The following is an 11491-nucleotide window of genomic DNA, read 5'->3' as shown; positions in this document are numbered from 1 at the left end:
AAAAGTCAACAAACAGAACAGGAAAAGTATTTTAAAATAAAAGAAAGTAAAATGTTACTAAAACATAAAACCTGAATCTGTAGTTTGATAGAATACATTCTATATAAGAAAACAAAGACATAGGTCAAGATACAATGTGGTTAAGTTATTGAACTACAAAAATTTAAAAAATTGCCAGGTGTGGTGTTGCTTGCCTGTAGTCCTAGCTACTCAGGAGGCTGAGGCAGGAGGATCACTTGGGACCAGGAGGTTAAGGCTGCAGTGAGCTATGATCATGCCACTGCAACTGAGTAACCAGGTGAGACCTTGTCTCTAAAAAAAAAGAAAAATTCTAAGAAAAAATTTAAAAATAATTCAGGAATTCAAGCAAAACAAGTCATTTATAAGAGAAAAAGTCAGGATGGCCTCAGACTTTGACATGAAAAACATCAATGACAGAAATGAATGGAGCACTATCCATCAAATGCTGAAAAAAAGAGGGATCCAAGAATATTATATGCCTGCAAGATATTATTCAGTCATAAAGTCAAGCAGCAGGCATTTTCAAAAACCAGAGAACTCATAAAATATAGCAATATTATTAATTGGATTATGTCTCCCCAAAATTTGTATGTTGAACTCCTAACCCGAAATGTGACTATATTTGGAGGTAGGGCCTTTATGGAGGTAATTAAGGTTAAATGAGGTCCAAAGGATAGATTAATACAATAGAATAAATGTTCTTATAAGAAAAGGAAGAGACACCAGAACATGTTCTCTCCACAGAGGCATAGAGGAAAGGCCATATGAGGACATAACAGGAAGGTGGCCATCTTCAAGCCGGAAGGAGAGCCCTCTCCAGAAACCCAACTCTATGGCATGTTGGTCTCGAGTTCTGGCCTCCAAAACAGAAAAGTAATTTTGTTAAACCACCCAATTTTTTTTTGTTTTTGTTTCTTAGATGGAGTCTCGCACTGTCGCTGCAATGGCGCGACCTCGGCTCACTGCAACCTCTGCCTCCTGCATTCAAGCGACTCTCCCGCCTCAGCCTCCCGAGTAGCTGGGATTAGAGGCACCCGCCATCAAGCCCAGGCAATTTTTGTATTTTTTGTAGAGAAAGGGTTTCACCATGTTGGTCAGCCTGGTCTTGAACTCCTAACCTCAGGTGATCCGCCCACCTATGGCTTCCCAGAGTGCTGGGATTACTGGTGTGAGGCACCGCGCCTGATGGTATTTTTAAAATAGCAGCTACAGCACACTAATAGAAGCACCTATGAGCTCTCTGTGAAAAGTTTAATTGATTATAAAACTCAGCCAGCCAAGAAATAAATCAAGATTTTAAAACTCATTTGTGGCAACATGGATGGAACTGGAGATTATTATAAGTGAAATAAGCCAGACACAGAAAGACAAATATTGCATGTTCTCACTCATATATGGGAGCTAAAAAAAGTTGATCTCATTAAAAAAAAGTTGATCTCATAAAAAAAGTTGATCTCATATGATAGATGCTAGAGGCTGGGAAAAGTGGGTGGATGGGAAGGGGAATGAAGAGAGGTGGGTTAATGGTTACAAACACACCAATGAAAAGTTTAAGTTCTATTGTCAACGGTAGAGTAGAGTGACTACAGTTAACAACAATATATTCTGTATTTCAAAGTAGCTGGAAGAGAGGACTTGAATTGTTCCCAACACATAGAAATGATAAATACTCAAAGTGATAGACATGTCAAATAAATACCCTGACTTGATCATTACACATTCTATATATATAACAAAATATCACATATTATTTTATTACCCCATAAATATGCAAAATATTATGTAGCAACTTTTAAACTTTTTTTTAAAGATTGGAAAACTCAGTATTGGAAAAGACATAGTTGAAAGGCAAGTAGTAAACAATGAATCTATGTAAATGTAAAATGAAGGATCAAAAGCTGGGGTAGAAAAAAATATATAAACAAATACAATCAGGGAAAAGGGGTAGGACTTAGCAATGACAGCTGGCATTTATTTGGTGTTCATTACATTGTAGGTACTGTTGTAAGTGTTACAAGAAAAATCTGGGGTGGGAGGGGTGGGGTGGGGTGGGGTGGGGTGGTAGGAAATAGTTGAGAGACCAAAGAATGACTTGGACAAGTCTGGCTTGGTGAGCAGATGAGTTAATCAGGACTTACACACAGGGCATTCCTGGGCAGCAGCAGGACAACTACAAGATCTACCCCACTGCTCTTCTCTAAACTGCTTTTAAGTTAATTTTCTGGCTCTTTGTCCACTATTATGTTTCCAGCTATGCTCCAGGATGTTTGGGTTCTCAAGGACACCTGCCCTTCTGCTGAGCACCAAGACCTTGGCTCATTGCCTAGCCTTCAGGATTCAAGCAGTAGACATAAACCTTTAACTAACCTGGTGGGGGACCTGCCACACTACATTTCCATATAGTAACTCATTCAATTTCACAACAACTCTTTGGGGGTAGTTACTGTTTTATCCTCATTTTACAGAAGAGAAAATAGAGACATAAAAATAGGTAATTTGCTTGTAATAAATAGGTAGTACATTGCTTATGATAAATAGGTAGTACATTGAAGAGCAAAGCCTTAAATGAAGGTGTTAGAATCTACAGTCTTAGCAACTATACCAAGATGCTTTCCACTAGGGGGACTAACTGTACTGGTTTTAGTGCAAAAATTCCCAAATCCCAAGGTACTCCTCACTCCTAGGCAAACTGGGATTGTTTGTCACCCTACCTCCCAGTATTAATCCTATTATCTTTCATAGCAGCAAAGCATTCAATGCTAAAATTAAAATGTAATTTTAAAAAACAGTAATGAACATAATGACTCCAAATCCTTAATAGTTTTTATAATCTTTTGTGTTAACCTTAGGAGATCTAAGACACAATCTCTCTTAATGGTAAAGAAGCATTTATCCAAAGTAGACAATTTTTTTCATTTTTAAATTCTGTGTTTCAGAGGATTTATTTATTTATTAGTTTTTTCAAAATTATTGTCTTTTGTGATGAAAAGTGCTTCCCATGCATTGGAAGGGGAAGTTTTAGAAGCCAAAGCTCCCCAAATAGATTGTAGGCTCCGGTTAGAAGGACGTAGCTATCTGAGGAGAAGCAGCAGCAACAGTTTAGAGTGAGCTCACTGGCCTGGGGATGGGCCAGAACCAAGAGCTCACAGATCAGGAGGCACTGAGGACAGGAAAGATGAGTCAGAAGCTTGGCTGGGTGAGATTTCAGATTTGCCAACAGAGCAAGTCCCTCATCTCAACTATTGACCTCTGGAGGAAAGTAGTTGCCCCCTTTGTGTGTCTGGGGAAAAACAATTTATTCAAGAGTCACAAAGTAAGGAAGTGGCCAATAACGTGCTTGGACAGAGAAAAAGTCCTACTAATTGTGACCAAGCTTAAAAAGTTGTAGATGTTAAAAAAAATTAAATCGAATAACATTTGCATGGTCTCTAGTAATGTACCTTGAATATAGTAGATCCTCAAAAAATGTTAGCCCCTTCTCCTTCAGTGGCATGGTAGGCCCCTTGGTGTTTGTAACAGTGCTTTGCAATTGGTAACGGCTCACTAAGAACATATTCCATGACTGCGAATGGGGCTGATGGTCATGACCAGATCATCCAGGAGATGACAATTGTACAAAACACTTTTCAGATTTATAGGCCTGTCTTTCTCTATATCATAATCCCCTTTCAGCATCCCTTGAGTCCAATTTCTGTCTTCACCATCTTCTAGAGAACTGGGACCCTATTGTTTTATGGAATTTTCCAAACAGTAGTCCATGGGGCCTCTTCTTTTAATAGCATTTCAATGCTAGATTTCAGATTTGTTTCTCTTACACTGGACCCACACAGCACCTCTTTTTGCACACCAACTGTATCCCTAAGTGGACTGTTCTTCATCCTGCTCTGAGGGACCAGCCGTGTCACCCCATCACACACAGCTTGGACCTAGCAGAGGAATCCATCCTAACTATTGGACTGTGGGCTAGCAGCCCCCCAGAGCTGACAGAAAGCATTTTTTTAAAAACTAAAAATAACCAACTTGACCCAGCAATTCCATTACTGGGTATACACCCAAAGGAATATAAATCATTCTATTATAAATATACATGCACATGTATGTTTATTGCAGCACTATTCACAATAGCAAAGGCAAAGACATGGAACCAACCCAAATGCCTATCAATGATAGACTGGATAAATAAAATGTGGTACATATACACTATAGAATACTATGCAGCCATAAAAAGGAATGGGATCATATGCTTTGCAGAGACATGAAGCTGGAAACCATCATCCTCAGCAAACTAACACAGGAACAGAAAACCAAATACTGCATGTTCTCACTCATAAGTCGGAGCTGAACAATGAGATCACATGGACACAGGGAGGGGAACAACACATACCAGGGCTTGTTGGTGGGGTGAGGGGAGGGAGAGCATCAGAATGCATGTAGGGCTTAATACCTAGGTGACAGGTTGATAGGTGCAGCAAACCACCGTAGTACATGCTCACCTATGTAACAAACCTGCATGTTCTGCCACATGTATCCCGGAACTTAAAGTAAAATAAAAATTTTTAAAAATAACAAACTTAACACTTCCCCATCTTCATATTCTTCCTCCTTCCTCCACTTAAAAATTAACTATTTAAAATTAACTATTTAAAAACCATGCTGCATTTTACTAGGAGTATTTAACATTTTGCCAACATTTTAAACTCTGATTATTATTCACACATTCCACAGCAAAGCTATACTATCTTTGTTAAATATAATGGTTATTTGTGTCCACTCATTTTCATGGCTTTTCTCCTAATTCAGACCATTAATACCCTTATGCGGATTCACTGATCTGCCTTGCTTCTGAAGGAGGATAGGAGCTCCAGCCCCTTCACCACATCCAATTCATCCAACTAGAATGCCCTAAGCATCTTCATGAAGCACAGATTTGATCATGTGACTCACCTCATTAAAAACCTCTGATGATTTTCCATTGTTGAAGAAGCTGCCTCTCAAGTCACACCTATCTTTGTAACACGTATGATCCCTAGTCGCCATAAACATTGGACTTCATTCCACACTCATCTGTAGGCCACCATTCAAAGTATTTCTGACATTTTGAGTATCTTCCAACCACAGAAGTTTTCCTAGACCCTTACCTCAATCTATCCCTCCTCCATACTCCAGTAGCACTTATTTTTTGTACCTGTTGTCACAATCTGTCTTGTGCTAAAATTATGTTTTTCACAAGAAAACATCAGCAAGTAAAAAATTATATATGTGTATACACACACACACACACACACACACTCACAGGTTCCTTCTATAAGACTGAAACCTAGGAGCCAGATTTGGTAAAAGAGCAGAGGAGGAGGCTTACAGAAAGCAGAATGAAGCAGAAATACAGCAGATCAAATGCCATGTAGTCAAAGAGAATAACAGAAGCAGAAGAAGAGGCTGTGTAGGTCAGGGGACAGGAAGGAAGAGAATGTTTGACAGCTCTCCAGTTCCCATGAGGCCTGCCTGTCTTCCTGCCATAGGTTCAATGAGACTTCTCTGTACCATTGCCCTTCACATAAGCAAACTGATGCTAGAACTGTCATTCCTTGCAATTAAGGAATCTCTTCTTAATACACCTAGCATTGTGCTTTCCTCATTAAATGTTTATTAAATTGAAGCGTTAAACAACATTACATTGAATAGAATTTCCTCAAGTTGAATTGGGACTGAGTAGCCTCTGCAATACAAGAAATGGGTGGACCATGCCTCCAGAATACAACACACCAATGTCTCATGCATGAGGGCTTCTGGTTGTTCCCACTGAACTTATCCTCCAGTACGGAGGAGAGAGGACTGAATTTTCCCCACTATTTCAAAATGTCTCATAAATTTTACATGAAAAAAATCAACAGTTACTTCTCCAGAGCAACATACATTTATTACCTATGCTATTAAAATGAGTAATTCAATATTTTATATCTTATTCCAGATTTTCAGTAACTTTGAGGTTAACTTGATATTGATTGACAGAATGAACACCATTACTGGAAAGCTACATGTAAAATATTTAGAAGCACCATCCTATATACTGAATCCACTCGCAGGAGATTTCATTAAGATGTATAGAATTCTGTCTTTGCTGACCTTATTAAGAGGACCAAAGTACAGCTCCAGTTATAATTGGACACAGCATACTGGATCAGAATTGACCTATAGGAAAATTTGGGCATTTTTTCGACATTTCCATTTTGAAATCCTTTCCTGAATTGGAATAAATAAATTTTATAGTAGTCAGTACTGAAACAAGAAATACTTTAATTTAGCTTGTATACAACATATAGGCTGTGTTACTAGAAAAAAGTTTTAAGGACATACTGTACAAGTTGTACTTTATAATGATTATCTTCTTGTATGCGCAATTAAATGTACACACATGACCAGAAATTAAATAATATATTCCTATTCTTTACTCTTGCAATTTTATTTTTCATATGCCCATTTGTGTGGCTAATTATGCAGAGCAGAGTGAGATGCAGAGTCTAGGTCATTTAAGACCAAAAAAAAATAGAAAATGTTCTCTTTTCTCCACTCAGTTTCATGTCTGGTGGGGAAAATTAGCCAAGAAATTTGATGCTAGTACAGATTGAAAGAGTTGATGTTATATAAGAAATTAAGAAATGTTATTCATTTTGTAACTGAGTGTGTGTGTTTGTGTGTGTGTGTGTGTATATATATAATCTCCTTATGGAATTCCCTTATGGAAGCAATCTGGGTAGATTGTATGTACTTTAAGATGAAAAATAAAAAATAAAGAGAGAATGTTCCAGCATTCTTCAGTCTTTCCAAACCCTTACTGGGTTTGTTAGTCTGAAAGGTTATAGTAATGACCTGGCCAGTTTTACACAACCAAAGCTGAGCTGACATTCAGTCCACTGATGCCTAGGAAGCTGGATATAAGAATGAGTGGAACATCCATGGTTGTGTAAGCTGGATAATGATATTTCCCTCATTTAGCTAACTCTCCCCTTACCCATTTGATCTGACTTTGTCAAAACTGGTCAGATGGATAAGGTCTGGGTTGCTGAAGCATGTAATACTTTTTACTTCTAGAGCTCATTCGGTGCTTTGGGCCAATATTGCAACTTGATTCATTATAAATTTGGTATAATTTAGGGAAAGGATCGGTATGGGATAAAAAGTAACCAAAATTATTCTGTCCTTTTTAGATACAGTATATGTTTCACCCTAAACATATTTTTTACTTTTTCCTCTTCTTTAATGAATATGATACAGTATTAAAAGATCAGTTAAGTAGCGGGCACAGTGGCTCACGCCTGTAATTCTACACTTTGGGACACCGAGGCAGGTGGATCACTTGAGGCCAGGAGTTGGAGACCAGCCTGGCCAACATGGTGAAACCCTGTCTCTACCATTTAAAAAAAAAAAATTAGCTTGGCATGGTGGCACACGCCTGTAGTCCCAGCTCCTCTAGAGGCTGAGGCACGAGTATCACTTGAACCTGGGAGGAGGAGGTTGCAGTGAGCCAAGACTGGGCCACTGTAATCCAGCATGGGCAACAGAGTGAGACTGTGTCTCAAAAACAAAAACAAAAACACAAAAGATCAGTTAAGTAAGTTCTGGGACATTATGCAATGAAATATTCATAGAATAATACACACTCATTTACATTATATGTCTAGAGGTCAAAAAGTGCTTTGATATAACATTAAATAAAAAAGAAATAAAATCCCACATTTATAATATGATTTTGATTATGTAATGAAAATGTACTCACAGAAAAAACACTGGAAGGAAACATATAAAAATACAGCAATTGTGTTTAGGTGTCATTAACAAGTGATATTTTCCTTTTATTTTTAAACTTTGCACATTCTCCTTAATGAACACACATTATTTATTAATGGCAAAATAAACTTAAACAGTGTAGTCACAAATTTACTCATTTTATGGTCAGGTGTGCAATGAAAAGAAGGCTTTAAAAATTTCTTTGTGATTGATTTGATCTTATTAATAAGCTCCTGACCCAATAGGTAAGAAGAAAAAGCCACATTTTATTTTAATCTTGTAAACATAGTCCAAACCAAACTAATTAGACTGCCTTTCAAAATTTAACTCAGTCTCTGCCTGAATGGCCCACATAAATGGTATTTTTCAGGGCTCCACATCTATTCCCAGATGGGCCGTGGGTCCACCAGTGAGATGTTATGCCGCCATGACGTCATAGCCAGGAGGTGAAGCTAAGGTCCTGGGAAGTGCATGGCATCCTCTGTATTCTCATGGTCTAACAGAAAGTGGCTAGCCACTGCTGCTCCCTGAACCAACTCCCAGTGAGGCACAGTGGGGCATGCTGCTACTATGGGCCACCAAAGTCTGTGTCTGGTAGTACTGTGGTCTGTTCTCCACGGCTCAGCCAGGGCAGGGATCTCCCTCACAGACTCAGCTTTTAGTGACATAGCCACGCAGTCAGGTAAAGCCTTACCTAAAGCTAGCCCTGCCTCTAGATTTTTCAGGTAAGAAACCATTAACTTCCCTTTATTGTTTAACTGAGTTTGGGTTTACATGTCTTGAAACATAAAGACTTGGACTTGATTTCAATTGCTATGTTTTGTTCACTTAGCATTGCTGCAACAAGCCAGCATGTTTAAAAATGTTTTGCAAATTCTTTTCATAGAACAAAAAGGAAATAATTATGCAGGAAACCAAAAAGGCATCAAATGAGATCTTGCTTCCAAATACTTTTTTCTTCTCTCCTCCTGGTCCCAAAAGAGACAACAGATTCCCCTCCCATCTTTCATAAAGAACCAAAATACTGGCATTGATTAATACCAGATCAATGCCAGTATTTTGAAACTTCTCCAGTGATTCATCTGTTTCAGAGATGCTAGAGATGCTCTGCTCTCGAATCCTTTGCTGGTATGTCTGGGAGTAGTGGTATAAACAAATGACAGTGACCATGGAGGGTGTCTCCCCAAGCTAGAGCAACAAACAAGAGATCGTGGTCAAGGAGCAGATAGCTCTGATATCTGAGGACCAGGCAGTTTCCTAGATGATCAGTCACAATGTCTGTTCCAGTGTATACACTGTGGACGTAGAAATGGGAAGGGCAGGACAGGCAGGCTCACTCTAGTGGTGATGCTCACTAGCAATAGGATGGCATCAGGGACTGGACAGTCTCAAGATGCTGTCCCAGTGACCTGGTCACAGGTGCATGAATGTAGTTATGTACTGTCTTTTGGAGAGCCACCAAAAGTACTCACAGGCCATGTTAAAAGTTTTAAATCAGCAGGATGACATGCCTGTTGGTGTTGCCACAAAGCTAGAGCATTGGCTTCCTAGTTCTTCTGGCAAAGGTGTATAACCAGCCATCTTGGTAGAAGCAACACCCCGCCAGGGGTGCCTTTGAGTGGCTTTAGAGCACAGTTAAGCAGGACTGTTTACAGGCATTTGTTTGCTGCCTGTGCCATCTGGGTCTGAGAAGGCAGAAGTGAAGAAGGTTCTATAAAGCAGTGATATCTGTGCAGAATCATCACCAACGTGCAGTTCAGCAGGTGAACAGGGAAGAAAAATGATACAGAGAATGGATATACAAAGGACTTGTGGAACAATGGCTTGTTCAACAAACTCCCAGTAATTGAGCCTGGTAATACGTACACATGGAGAAGTGACAAGATGGGACCAAGAAAGTGGGCAAAGCTGGGCATGGTGATGCACGCCTGTAGTCCCAGCTACTCAGGAGGCTGAGGTGGGACGATAATATGAGCTAGGAGTTCAAGGTTGCAGTGAGCTATGATTGCACCATTGCATTCCAGCCTGGGTAACAGACCAAGACTCAGCTCAGAAAAAAAAAAAAAAAGAATATATGCTTGATTCTTTCCCTTAATTTTCACGGTAATCAGATGATGCCCTAACAATCTCTAATGGCTAACCATTGAGATGTTCTTTTTGTTTTAGTTCAAACAAATGAATTTTTATATATTTGATGCATTTCAATCTTCACAAATTCCTTCTAATTAGTTCCTTTGTACTTTTAAAAAATCACTTCTTCTTCAAGTTATTCTTTTGAGTGTTTCCTGGTTTTCTAGCTTCATAAGCTATCACAGGCATTTTCTGCCCTAGATGTGGAATCCACTATTTCCCTAAAGATCTCTACCACCTTTTGTAAGCGGGAAATGGCAATTAGAGACTACTATCTTGGCAGACCTCTTTAATTAGAGTGTAATTATTCAAGTTGACCAAGGTCCCTGACACCCCTACTGTGCTATATGAGATGTACTTTATTTATTTATGTTGCCTACTTGAGTCTTGCAGGCATTTCAGTTTGCAAACCCTGGGAAGAGGCCTGTGGTGTGATCCATAATAATTTAAGTTTTGTCCTGCCACAAATTGTAACTGAAATAAACCACTAAATTTCTCTATGCTATGTTTTTCCCATTTAGAAATTGGGAACTATAGTAACTGTACCAAAAACAGTAAGAAATAGTATCAACTAGAAATATCTTTAAGTCTTGATATTTCTATCACTACTCCCACCACCACCCCAAATTCATAGTGACATAAATATTAATTTTGCTTAGTTTTTTGTTTTATAAGTTAAAGTATCACCTGAAATATTTAAAATTTAATAAATTTGAGAACTAAACTTTAAATTTTCAATTCAAAAAATAAATTGAGAAATAGAGTAAAATCTGTATGAAGTTTCAATAGGCTCAGAATGATCTCCAAGCTTGTAAATATTCATTTCTTGACCAGAGAAAGACGACTTGTTACTCATAAATATTCATTTTTCTTCTTTCTTTGATAATAAAACTCTCAAATCTTAGTTGGATACCTGGTCATGGGAATGAGATTTACACTTTCCAGCTTCTCTTGCAGCTATTAGAGCTGTGAACTAAGGTTTGTGGATAGAAAGTAGGAGGAAGTGATGAGTCATGCTGGGTCAACGTCTGGGTTGTGCTTCTAAACAGAAAGGAATTTGCCTTCACTCTCTCCCTTCTTCAGTAGCCTGGCATGTTACTATAGTGGTGAGTCTTTTCTACCACAAGCATGCAGGCAATATTCTAGGAATGACAGAGCAATAAGATAGAATGAACTTGGATCCCCAATACCATATCAACCCCAGACAACTTATGATTAGGCTATTATGGGATAGCTAAACTTCTGTTTTACTTAAGCCACTATTTGTTTGGATCTTATTACAAAGCAAACAGTTCCACTAACTAAAACATATCCTATATATTGTATTTAACTCATCATACAGGCCTACGTGGGGGGAGAAAGGATCTTCATAACTACATACATAAGAGAACTGTTTCTGTGGAAGTTCGTCACACTTCTTCCTTAACCTGCTGAGTGTGACTTCAATTGTCTAAAAGAATGCCAATAATTGCTTGCAGGAATGGCATATGTATGAGCTGAACAAGAAATTTTCCCTTACAAAGGCCAATCCTGCTATTGTCGAGTACCTAATTTT

The sequence above is a fragment of the Gorilla gorilla genome, chromosome 2 (genome assembly GCF_029281585.2).
Source record: "Gorilla gorilla gorilla isolate KB3781 chromosome 2, NHGRI_mGorGor1-v2.1_pri, whole genome shotgun sequence".
Classification (NCBI taxonomy): domain Eukaryota; kingdom Metazoa; phylum Chordata; class Mammalia; order Primates; family Hominidae; genus Gorilla; species Gorilla gorilla.
This window is presented reverse-complemented; position numbering follows the sequence as displayed.